Consider the following 13607-nt stretch of genomic DNA (forward strand, 5'->3'; position numbering starts at 1 on the left):
AATTATGTGAGATAAAAAAAATATGAACTGGATGTTCCCTGGCAATTTGCCTTAGTTGCGGATATAGAGAACAAAAGTTGACATGAACAGAACCAAGGGTGTAATATAGCAGTGTTGAAGTCAACACAGAAATATAACTGTCAAGGAAAATGGATCAACACACTCTGTATCAGTTTAAACACTGGTTGACAGAAGTGTCACTCAACCCTACAGATGGATTCCTCCTCCAGCAGCTGGGACCCTCTTCACCATGTCACACACAGCAGCTCAACAATTTGAAAATGCCCCCAAGTTGACGGGACAGTGGTTGTCACAAAAACGTCATTTAGAAGATGTGTTTGACTGCAAGTCTGCTTTCATGTATGCTGTGTGAAAGAAGGGTGGATGCAAGTCCTGTTTTACTGCAACTACATGCAAGTATGTGTGAATATTTTTAACAGCGTGTGACCTATCATGCTGTGTCCTCATTAGGAGGAGAGGCAGGGACAGGCCTCAGTGCCACAGTGAGAAGCTGGATGTCATTTTGATTCAATTTGAATGAAGCTGATCCCGAGGGTGTTCACAGGAACATAAACATGTGCAAGCACTCACATACAGTACATGTGAGCAGATGCAGACAGTAAAGCAGGGGTGTGTCTGAAAGCTTCCATGTAAATTATAAATCTAAAGTAGATGTCATTTTTCTGGTTCTGACAAGCGAAAACACATGCACAGCTTTTGATTCAGTTCATCAACATTTAATGTAGTCAGTCTGTTAATTACGTACATATCCACACCTCTATGTACTCACACAAACACATAAACATACATGTGTGTATATGCCTGGGCTATTTAGTGCTTCATAAATGAGGGAGAATAATCATAAACCATGAAAATCTAATTAATTAATAGTATGAAGCCAGACTTTGTGGATCTCCCAAATTTATGTTATTTGTTAAAAAAAAAAAAAAAATATATATATATATATATATATATATATAGATATATAGAGATATATATATATCTATATATATGTTTTTAATTTATGCCCGGTCTATTTAACAACACAGAGATTGTGCATTTAAATATTGATGACAATTTACATGCAATTTTAAAAGCAATAAATTGATTTCTTTGTGAACCTTTTATTTCACAAACCAATGCAATAAGACTTAACATATGTCCCTTACTAATGAATCCTAAATAATTCTAAATGAGAATTGTGTCATGTGACCTGTTGCTCATGTGCTGATGTTTAGCTATTATAAAAGAAGTTCAGCGATAGTTTTAGATGTCATAAATCTTTGGATCATGCTAAATTTAAAATGAAGAAGTGGTGAAATCATGGATGTTGCTGTTTGTTGGTTCTTATGGATTCCTGCACATATTCTTAAAACTGACCAGGGCTGTGATATAATTATTTCCTGCAGAAACACTTTTCTAGCCAAGTTTGGAAACAGAAGGCGAGATTGTGATCATATTTCACACTTGGTTGGATACTGAACTGGTGACACTAATCTGAAGCATCCACCTTGAAGCTGCTGCAGTTGTATAGATCCTCTGGCTGGTGTCAAGCTTTTGACACACTTTCTTCTGTCATGGTTACATTATGTTAAATGAGAATTGGCTGTATTTGCAAAATGTAAACTAAGAAAAGGAATTTGACTCTGGTAGACATACAGCAAAACAAGAGGAGGTATCATTTCTGATTCAGAGATTTTTTAAAATCTATGTATTGGAAAGGAAAATTTGCCTCAAGGGGTAAACAGTAGTAGACTCTAGACTCTAGACTCAGATATTTTATTAAATGTACAATCTTTGCTGTTTAATTTATGAGTGTTTGGACAGACGTGGTGGTTTACTGCAACTTTTCAGAGGCATGCAAGCAAGAAATTTTAGTTTGACCTTTTTTTCCTGCCATAACATGTCCTTCATGTTTCTGGAAGAACATTTTATAATTTCAGGTAAACTCTAGTTTAATACTATAGCTGAGCTGATCCAATATCAGTATCAGGCTGATATCGATGTGATTCACGGATCGGATCGGCTTGTTGATCATGACTGGCTTATTTCACAGCGAAGCGTTAGCTATGCTTTCACTAATGCACGTAAACCTGGAAAACATTTAAACTGGATTGATTTGGTTTACCAGTTACTCTCTTATTAAGAAAGGATGTGTGGTTTACTACGACCTAATAAAACCTTACACAATAATAACAGCAATTATGACCGTAATCATAACAATGTTCACATAAATAGATTTGGTATTGGAAAACATTGGTATTGGCCAACATCCAAATTTCAGATATCTGGATTGGATCAAAGCAATAACAAAACAGATCGGTGCATCTCGATTTAAAACCCTTCAGTCAAAACAGATTTAAATGTTTTAAATTGCCCAGAGGTTTTAGTCTTTGAAGAATTTTAAGAAGCAGTCGCATGATGTTTTAAAAGGTTAAATATTGCACAGATTAAATTAATCTTAACTGTAACCCGATTTCACATGGACAAAATAAATAAGAAATGCATTTGGGTACTAAATGGATTTTTGCACCAGAGGCTGTCAATTTGACATTTTTATGAATAAAATTACTTTCGTTTTTCAGCTTAAAATGTTAAGGTGTGAATAATAAATGCATTATTGTTGAGTGTGTCTGAAAAGCAGAAAGAAGAGTTCAGACATTAAGTGAGATATTAAGTGAAATATTTTGTCAAAAAAGGAAGGCGGTGAGCTTGATAAAGTCAGAAAGCCCAATACAGAAAAAAAAGTAGGTTGAAAGAGGAGAGCAAGTGTCTGACAAAATGTGTACTGACGCAGAGAGACAGGCACTGAAATAGGTAGAGACATGGAGAAGAAGAGGAAGGAAAAGATGAGAAGGGACTAAAGACAGAGAGAAGGCCCTGTCCACATCCTAAGAAGATTAGTCAGCGAGTGGAGAGGGAAAAAAAAAAGATGTGATGCTAAAGAGAGAAACGCACACAGAAATGGAACATCTTCCGTCATGCATGGATGCTCTCTGGGTGGATAACATTTTGAGTGAAATAGCTTTAAAAGAACAATCAAATTAAATGCTGAACTTCAATAACAACATGTCTTCCCTTTCTTCTTCCTCAAAGCATCCTTGATGTCAGACTCAGTTAGCACCCACCCAACATGATTAGGGAGTGACATGACCATGCATCAGCTAGCACTCTGGAGTCAGCTGGGTGTGAATCAGCCGCCTGCTGCTTCGCTCTCAGTCAAGGGAAAGGTTTGGGGTCAGTATGACAAAGACACTGAACTCAAACCACAACTGAGTCACTTCACATGCCGGAGCAAATACTGTTTATGTTGCTAACTTTTAATAAGTCGGAGGTAAGGAGCACATCAGGGTGTGAAAGGAGGTGTTTTTGCAGGAAAGAAAGGAATGTTTGTGTAAAATGGGTTTCACCCCGGTTGCTGTGCAGCCTGCTTTTTCTCACAGATTTCTTTAATGCCACTGTAAGACTCAAACAATCCTGCCATGCTTTTTGAATTTCCACATCACTTCTTTTTCTTCCCCTTTTTTTCTCCATCTGTCTTAGTCCTTCTCTGCAAGTTCATGCCATGCCTCTGTTCTTTGCTCTTGCTTTGCTAACATATAACCTCAGGGTAGGTACTGTAGTTGCACTGTGGGGGTGCCAAGCACAAGCATTTCTAAACTGATTGATTTTTCATTGCCTGTTGATGTATAATGTGTCCTAAAGTGTTTGCATTTGATTGTGCTGTGGAGGCAAAATTGGTTATCACTTTTTGGGAAAGGAAAAAGAAAAAAAAGCACTTAAAAAAAACAGAAGGTAAAGGGAGAAATGCTGTGAGCTGGGAAAATAGAAGTGATATTGAGAAAGAAAAGAAAAAAAAAACACTGAAACCCAAAGGGAATTACAGAACCCTATTTAAAGAAAGGTATTGGTTGTTAGATGAGGAAACATGGACGAGAAAGCAGACAGACATATTGTTATATTATTTCTACCCATTTCCCTTTTACCCCAGAGAGATGTGCTAAAGCGATAGCCGAAATGGCGGAGAGGAGCAGGCAGGATAGAGAGACGTACAGATTAATGAAAAGTATGGCTTTAATGTGTGTGCCTTGGAGTGTGTTTTTATCCAGACAAAACAGAAATCCTGAAAGAAAAAACAAATGTTTTCAACTACAAAACCCCAGGATGAAAAAAGTATTATATACAGTGTATTTGTGGTGATACTTGGATTTCTTTTGAATATCTTCAAGCTGCATAAAATCTCTTCATATCACTTTCTTCTTTTCCTCTTTAGGTGTTCTATTTTGTCCTCAAACCAGTACAATTACATAGGATGGATATTTCTGTGCAAATCAGGCTCATTAAAATATTACCTACACAGATATCACACAACTGATTGCTAACATGATATTCTGTGTGTAAAATCAGATCAACCAAACATAAAATGCTTTCCCTGCACGCCATACTTTGGTAAAAATAATACATTTTTTTATTGTTTTTGGGAATCATCTATAAAGAAGAAGGCTGCTCATAGTGACATGCATGCCACATATGGACACAAGTGCAAAGTCCATGAAAACAAAACACGATTAAGCTCTGTATGAAGAGAACGCGTACATAAAAGGAGGGTTAGCTGGATTGTGCATGGAACAGAAGAAACATAAGCTGATAACTCAAAATCTAAAGGATGTGAAAGCTGTTAAAGTATTTCCAACTACATAATAATGATTATGACACACATATACCTCATGCTTACATATGCATATAAATGTGCAGAGCCTATTCAGTTTTAGTTGTTTGTGTTTTTTTGTGTTTTGTGCTGACTCTTGAGGAACGTCTGTGCTGTATGTGCAGGATGTGCTAGCAGAGCTTCGATAGAGGGGCAAACAGGGTGGTGAAGCACCCTGCAGGATTGACATGGTGGTTTTGTGAGATGAGAAGAGAGAACAAAAGATCAAGAGGAAGACTAAAATGCTACCAGGCTGTATGAGAAAAAAAGAAAATGCACTTCAGATCTTAGGTTTTACTCATCAGCACTTATTTTAGGAAAAAAGAAGCAATAATCCGGTTCTCACCGCCTCTTAAAATAAGGTAAACAAACCCTCTGACAGAAAAAAAACGCATGACAAATTACAAATTGTAAATTATCTTGAAAGCTTCCTATTTAGAAAAAAAAATCCCATTTCTCATTGTAGAAAAATAGACTCCAAAGTGTTTGCAAGTGACCTTAAAACTCTTCTCGGATTGATGGACAACAACAGTTGCTTCTCAAAGATCATTGGCACTATGTTATTATGCATGGAAATGTTGTATCTGTTCTTTGTTTCCAGAACTTGCGCTTTAATTGTATTTCTGCTCTTTTTATTTTTACTGTTGTGTAATTCATTTGAAATGAATAAGAAAAACTGTGCCGTGTCTAAACTAATGTAATGTTACACAGTCTGATTTTATGACTCATACAATCGATTCAAAGAAAAAAAAGAGGTTGGCTGGAAAAAGTACCATTGTTATTGATGTGTTGCTGTGAGGCAGAGTGCCAGCTGCATGTCTCCTAGCACTAATGATGTTCTGCATACTACGTATTGCCATGAATGATTCAGTAATGTTCATACTGAAAATTGTGAAGCACCTTTAAAGCAGTTTGGCATGGGAATGGTGCAATAAGTTGCATGTTAACAGAATTACACAGATTTTTCTGTAGCAGAATCCCACGAGACAATCATACATTCATAGTTGTTTCTTTGAGTCTGACCCATAAGAACCAAAATTTCTGTTGTAGCTTACAATCCACCCCACTCTTCATTTTACCACTCCAATCCTATGTGAAACATTCAGTGTGTGTGTGAGTGTGTATGGCTTTGAATTTCTCCTCAGCTGCAGTGCTCCTTAACCTCAGCTCTGTCAGTACGTGGTTCGAGAGGATTAGCATCATGGTGATCCTCCTCAACTGTGTGACGCTGGGCATGTACCAGCCCTGTGAGAACATCGACTGCACCTCAGACCGCTGCCAAATACTGCAGGTAAGGAAGACCTCTGCGTGTGTGAGAACAACATGTCATCAAACTGAGGAAGAGACAGAACAAAACAAGCAATTATAAAGAAACCCACTCCTCTTCTTGTCAGCATTCTTCAAGCTGTGATGCACGCACGCTTCAGATTGAATTTTTCCCTCCTGGAATGTATTTTATTTTCCTCTGCTCTCTGAGGAGAGAATTGGGACTGGGTTTGTATTAATAAAGTCTTGAAGAGCTGCATTGTGATTTTTGTCACCTGTAGAGAGAGGAACAGAAGTTAAAGCTGCAGTTTTGGATGCTCACAAGTGCTACAATGACTCACCATCACGTGAAACTGCAGTTTTTTCCTTAAGAATTAAGAAAAAAAAAACACTATATGGCATTTGTTTCCAGATAATAACAGCTGCAGCTGGCTGGCTCTTTGATTATACCAATTCACATCATGGGAAATGGTGCCTCTCAGGTTGACTTTAACTCCTATAAAACATTTGATTATGATAGACAACAGATTTAGATTAGCATATCTCAAATAGTTGATATTCTCCCACTGTTGTTGCAGTCCAGATTGGGCTGATGTGAGCATTTGGGGTGATTGTGTTAGTATCTGGGTGAATTGCCAGCTGGCTGCAGACTCTACGTGTACCTCATGGACTGTCACTGCTATTTATTGAAGTCTACATTTTTGTGTGACAAAAGGTAACCTAATTCTGCCTTGCATGCTTTTGGTTTTAATGTCCATCGACACTGAAAATCTCTCTATTCTGACCTGCCTGGGAGGATTCTGCTGCTGGTTTGTTTTATATGCTGTTGTACTGCGACATTTCATTGCCTACAGCACATTAGAGTGGATTATGACATCAAATACAGGCCTGTAGGCTAAATTGTGGAAGGGCTTATTTATCCCATCAGGTTTTCTTATTGTTGTGCACAGCATTTGAGGCATTTTTATACTGCAGAACACAACACTTGCCTGCACCTTTTCTTATGCCATCTTTAATCCTCCTGCTCCCATTCCTCCATCCGACAAATATACTCTTACTCTTCCTCCATCTTTTGTTTATTTAACAAGCATATTTTTCCCTAGGAGTCCTTTTCTGGTTGTTGCTACTGGTAACGGGAGAGATTTTGCTGACAGGGCTTAAATAGTTAACGTGGCCTTCTGTTAAAAAGCATCTAATTCCTGGAGGCAAAGGGCAATATTATGACCACAAATATACATACATTACTGTGGGATGAGTATTTTTGTTTGAAAGAGCTAGATAGGTATAGTAGTAAGTCTAAGCTGAAAACGTCTGCAGCTGAAAGCCTTTTTGAGGGGTGGGCTTTGGTCAATACCTGGAAATAGGTGGAAGCCACTGATCGATCTCCATAATTATTGTCAAAACAGTTTCCTCAGTAATGATGTGACTGGGTTGTATAAACAATTGAGGAATATTTGCACTTAGTCTCAGTGAAAATTAAACTTTTCCACTCTTCCAGATTTTGGAATTTAAACATTCAAGGTCAAAAGCTAAAAGCTGGCTACTTCAGCAAAAGTTGCTTAATTGTCATTTTGATGAAAGGAATCACTTTGTCACTTTCAGATTAAGCATTTTTTTCTAATGAGGATCCATCCATCTGTTATCTACACTGCATATCAGTGGCAGCTTGTTAATATGGGGCAATGAGACACTGCCCCCATCAAGAAGGCCTCCTCCTTTAAACATAAATTAATTAAAGAATAAAATTATTTGGTACATTAAAACTGATTACTCATACAGTGTATCTTCCGTTGTCTGGTAGGTAATAGTAGGTAGGTAGTCTGTCAGCACTGACTGATAATTAGTTGGTTAATAGTTTCCTGTATAAATGAGTTCTTGCCAAGTGTGAATGTGAGGCCAGTGCTAAAACATTTGGCAAACTGTTGACCAGCCTCATCCATAGCATGCAGCTCTCTGCGTCTCTGACCAGTTAGAATTGTTTTGGATTTGTTATTTATCCAGTTGGATTGATTCTTCACCTGCTAATTAAAATCACACCCCGGTGTCCAAATGTGCAAGTGGGAATGTCACATCGCTAAATGGATGCTCAACAAGCCCGACCGAGCAGATGAACCTGGAGAAAATGCCAGCTTCGGAAAACATAAAAGAAAATGTGCTAATTTCTTTCAGAACAATCCTTTCACGTAGGGTTCACTTGTAGAAATTAGAAGTATAAATGAGTTGGCCCAGACCAACACGATTTTTAATAAATACAAAATCATACAAGTGACCGAGGATGGAGCTAGACCTGACTAAAGCTTCTTAATTAGAATAGGAATCAAAGTAGCATGGCATAATGAAATTTGGGTGCTCTACATAGAAACAGTGTAAAAAATCTGTATAAGAAATTAAATCATGAAGTTATAATGAAAAAAAAGATAAATTTCCAGTATATTTTTCTCATAAACAACGTGTACTGTTATGCTATTACATTTGTAGCAATATGTGTTCATGTTTTCCATGTTATTTAACAAAAAGTAAAAATACTGTCACGCTACTTTATTAAGGCATAAAAGTTAAATCATGCTGGTTCCATAAAGAACTGAGGTCTTTATCAAAAGCTACCAGTAAGATCAAGATCCCGAGAAGATCCAAATTTCAAGACAACTGAATTTGTCAGTTCTGCCACATGTACAGGACACAGAGAATTGAAATTTAATTTCTCTGTTTTTGCAGTGAATAAATCTTTTAAGAAAATGTATAAAACATATAAAAAGGAAAAAAAAAACAGTGTGCATGTACAATAAACAGTTTTAACATCATAGAACATAAAATATACAGTACAAACTATAAGAATTTAAGTAGTGAAAGAATATATGTGTGCAGTGTCTCATCTAAATAGATATAAAGTGTGAAGTATCAGTAATGAAAGTGGCTGGTCACAGTAATGTCAAGATGGACCAGAGTTTGTGGTTTAAGGGCCAGGAAGTACAAAGTTTGTGAGTGCAGGCGACAGAGTGGGTAAAAAGAGGAAAACCTGGGAGATATTTCAGCAATTTGACAGCCTGGCAGATGAAGCTGTCTCTTCTGTCTGCTGCCCCTCGCTCTGAGACTTCTCACCTCCCCTGATTGTAGCTAAAAACCCACAAAAAACTGTATATGATTAGACAGAAAAAATGACAACTTGACTGGTGTCCTGTGAGTGACACACTGACATAAACACCATATTCATGAGTTTTAACAAGCATTTTTAACTTTTATAATTAGAAGTTGTAAAATATATATATTTAGTTGTAATATCTTGAATATCGATTTCATTCCAAAATATAAATGACGTGTCAGAGAAATGGGTTTTTATGTGTGTATTTTGTTTCATCACCATACATTAATACCATCTCAATACGTAAATCTAACCAAACCTAGGTAATAGTGAAATTGAAAGACAAAAGCACTTGGTTGCTTTAGAAATTTGTGAGCTCAGGTCTGTTGTGATGATTCACTTATTAATGCAGCAATCCATGTCCTTCAATCTAAAGTTAAGTGTTTCTACAAAGATAAAAGTAGACAACAGGAAGTTTTGTGAAAGAGAAGCACAATTCAAAATGTAAGCAGGTTCAGATTTTTAAAGGCAAATGATATGATGGAAAAAATATTTGATATGTTTTTTTAGATTCTAGAGTGAGACTGCAATGTAACTGTGTATAGGCCATCATTTATTTGTTTAAATAAATAAATAATATTAAAATATTAATATCACTTAAAAGTTAGTCGTTAAAGGTAGACTCATTATGTTCTTATGTGATATTTGCAATGTTTTGACACTGTTTTTTTTTTTTTTATACCTCTGCACGGACTAAATGAGCTCTACGAGGCCAAACACCTCAAGTTTCATAGTTACTTACACCTAAAACATGACATTTTGTGACCAACTAATCTTGCTGACCACACTCGTCCAATGACCCCATCTGAATCTGAATTAGTGGAACAAGATTAAGCAGCTCAAATGGGAGAAAATGTGTCTCTTTATGAACTACAGATAACAAACTTACAGCACCAAGCTGCAACTGAGGATGGAAATGATACCTGTTGTAAAAAAGCAGAAGTCTTCTGCAGAAAACCTGATTGCACTCCTGTTTGCATTTGCAAACGTAAGGGAGAAGTTTCATCCTATCTTCAAGACAGCACTGGTTTGACCTTTGACAACACTGAAAATGTCCAGAAATCACTCGCAGAGAACAATCAGCTCTGTTATTCTCCCTCCTGCCCTATTTGCTTGTGAGTATTAAGTGAAGATTTGTCCTCAGGGTGTCTTTGGGTAATTTTGTCAGTCACAAGGAAAGTAAGGCACGCGTAACATAATTTTATTCTTAAATGGTCCACCATTACCATCTTGATGACCCACTTACTACGTCCTCACCTCCTTCCAAATGAGTGGCACAAAGACGGCATATAAAGTAGCTTCCACATCAGCTCATATATCAAATGATGAAAAGGTCCATCGCAAGACACCCCGAACCTCTTTACAAATCACGTTGATGATGAAACCTGATAAGCTGACAGAAGAGGAAACTGGCAGCAGTGACAACTAACTATGATGAATTCATTCCCCCTTCACTCAGAGCAGAGAACGACAAGGGTTTGACTGCTGCAGCCAATGCCACATTACACGTGAAGCGCGTCTACTGCATTATTTATCAAAACATCATTTAAACATCATGTGAGACTGGTTTTCTCATCTTTCCCATTGAACGCTGCCAAATCTGTGTGCTGGCTGCAAATGAGGTGATGCATGTGGTTTTCTCTGTGTGAGCAATGGTGGAACACTTGCGTAAGCTTCAGAGGCATCATGGTGCTGTCATGCCCCTTCATTTAGACTCAAAATTGAGCACTCCTTTATGAATTTAAGTATTTCTCACATTTACATGCAGACAGTATACCTCTCAGATACGTTTGATAAAATCGCTGCATTGGCTCCCCGTGCGCTTCAGGATTGACTTTAAGGTTCTTTTAGTAGTTTATAAATGTCTTAATGGTCTTGGGCCCTCTTATTTATCCAACTTGCTTTTAAATTATGAACCCTCGCGGACCCTGAGGTCCTCTGGTACTGGCCTTTTAGTTGTTCCAAGGGTGAGGACCAAGACATACTGTATGGCGAGGCATCTTTCCATTGTTACTGCCCTTGTTTGTGGAACAGTCTGCCAGAGGGCCCCAGGGCTGCAGAGAACGTTGATGTTTTTAAAAAGAGGCTTAAGACCTACTTTTTTAGCTTAATTTATTTTAGATTACTTTATTTTCATGTTATTTTATTTTCATTTTATTCAACTGTACTATTTATTTATTTACTTATATTCATTCATTTACTTATTTATTTATTCATTCTTAAGCTGTTCTTATTGTTTCTTAAGGTTGTTTAATTTTAATTTTAACTCCAGTGTTTTCCTCGTGGGGATCCTCCACGCCGGGGGGCTTTGCCTGCTTGGTCTGGGGGCTGCTGTCGTGGTGATTGCACCTATCGGGGTGGCTGGGGCCCTGCACTGCGGCCTTTTGGCTGTGGTGTGGGCCCCGGTCTGTTCTGATGGGGGTGGTTGCCGCTGTTTGACATGGGTGGACTGGCTCCTGGTGTGGATGGATCCCCATGACACTGATATTGTTTCCTCACAGCAGCATCAGGCCGGATGCTTATCACTTTTAGTATTTTAATAACATTCAGTTCGAGACAGAAATAAAAGAATCATGTTTGTATAGAATGGGGAGGGAAGGCTACTTGGTGTGTGTGTGTGTGTGTGTGTGTGTGTGTGTGTGTGTGTGTGTGTGTGTGTGTGTGTGTGTGCGTGTGTGTGCGTGCAGTGTGAAATATTTTGGTGAGTGTTTCTATTGTTATGTATTCCTACTTTGTTTTGTTTTATATGCATAAATGTTTTTATTCATGTAAAGCACTTTGTGTTGCCTGTGGCATGAAAGGTGCTTCATAAATAAAGTTTGATTTGATTTGATTTGGTTTTGATAAAATTACATTTGTTTTTGATGAAGAAGTAATACAATATGATGGAGTGGTAAAACAAGATATAAGATAAGATTTATGGACTATAAAAGGAAAGGTAGGAATGTCAAAAATAAAAACATTTATGATGATTTGTATTCTACTATGGCGGACAAAGTTTCATTGGTTACAGTGATACAATCAATAGAAAAATTTTAGAAACAAAAGCATAAAATGTTAATGAACATACCTTCATCTAGCCATAATGTGTCAATTTCTGTTTTTCACATCACTCACTGTTTTATGTTTTGTGTCAGACTGAATAGATATTTATTGAGGGACAGATCTTGCAGGCAGAATTATATATATTTTAAAACATGTTAGGTAAAATGTTTTAAATAAATATTAAATAAAAGGGTTTTATAACTGATTTATAACTTTTATCCTTGACGTGCAATTTGGTTATGAAGAAATAGAGATGAAAAACGTATTATTAGAAGGTGCCTAATGCAACTTTGTATTTTAAATAATACTTTGAAGCCTTTTCTTTTGCTTCTTTTTAGCTTTACTTTTTGTCTCAGGTAAGGATGAGGTTATCTTTCAAGACTGTATCCCTATTTATCTGTCAGTTTCTGTCTATTTCAGTGACTTTATCACATCAATATATTTTTTTATTGAAGAATTTTAAAGATAATCATTCCTGCTTCAACTTAAGGATTAAACATGGCCTTATTTGCAGAGCGCTGTAGCAGTGATTGGGTTCTTTTTCTGTGGGGATGGTTGACAAACTAAAGAGCAGAAAAATGACCAGGGAATTTATAGCAAGCATCCATGACTTCATTTAAATGTTTAGGCCTTGGGAGTCACTGTGTCAAGTGGCAGCAGCTTGAATTACATGATGCAGGAATATGTAACAAGGCTGCAAAGACAGTCATTCAGCCTAGGGCAAAACGCTGGGAAAGTTTTGTTCCATAAATACAATAGGCCCTTCAGTCACTGATCTGAGCCTAGTAATGCACACAGGATAGGGCAGAGATATGTTCTCATCTGTCTCAATTTATCTGTGAGCTTTTCCCCAGATCTCCTCTTTTCTCTCCCCATTTACCTCTTTCTTCTCTTGTGATTCAAGCATTGCAGCGTGGACTGGTTTAAATTGATTTTTGTGGCAATATTTTGGCACAAATCATTCTTTTCACGCATAAATATATCTCTTCTAAGCCACTCAGATCACATTGACTACAAAACCTGGCTTCATCAATAGCCACAAGAGCTTTCATAAACACTACAAGAGAGCACAAACACATCAAACCACGTCAGTCTTGAACATCTCACATCGGTTTGTTAGTGTGTTATTAGATAATTATGTGTGATGACTCCAAGTTCAGTTGGCTGGAAAATAACTAACCTGACAGCTCCTGTGAGCTTTGGGGTGAGGCTGCTGAAGTGTGAATCAGCTGCAACTAAATTGTTAAAATTGCCTTTAAAAGTCAGAAACTATAAGGTAGTAGATAGTTTTAAGAAGTTTAAATTGATACAGGGTCAAACCAAATCATTTCATGGAGGGACCAGATGTCTGCAATGTGTTTTGAGTAAGATTTCGATCAAAACAATTTTTTTTTCTTTAGCTCACTTTGCTTCATCTCTCTTCTCGTAGGCCTTTGATGCATTCATCTA

The sequence above is a fragment of the Melanotaenia boesemani genome, chromosome 2, assembly GCF_017639745.1.
Source record: "Melanotaenia boesemani isolate fMelBoe1 chromosome 2, fMelBoe1.pri, whole genome shotgun sequence".
Lineage (NCBI taxonomy): Eukaryota > Metazoa > Chordata > Actinopteri > Atheriniformes > Melanotaeniidae > Melanotaenia > Melanotaenia boesemani.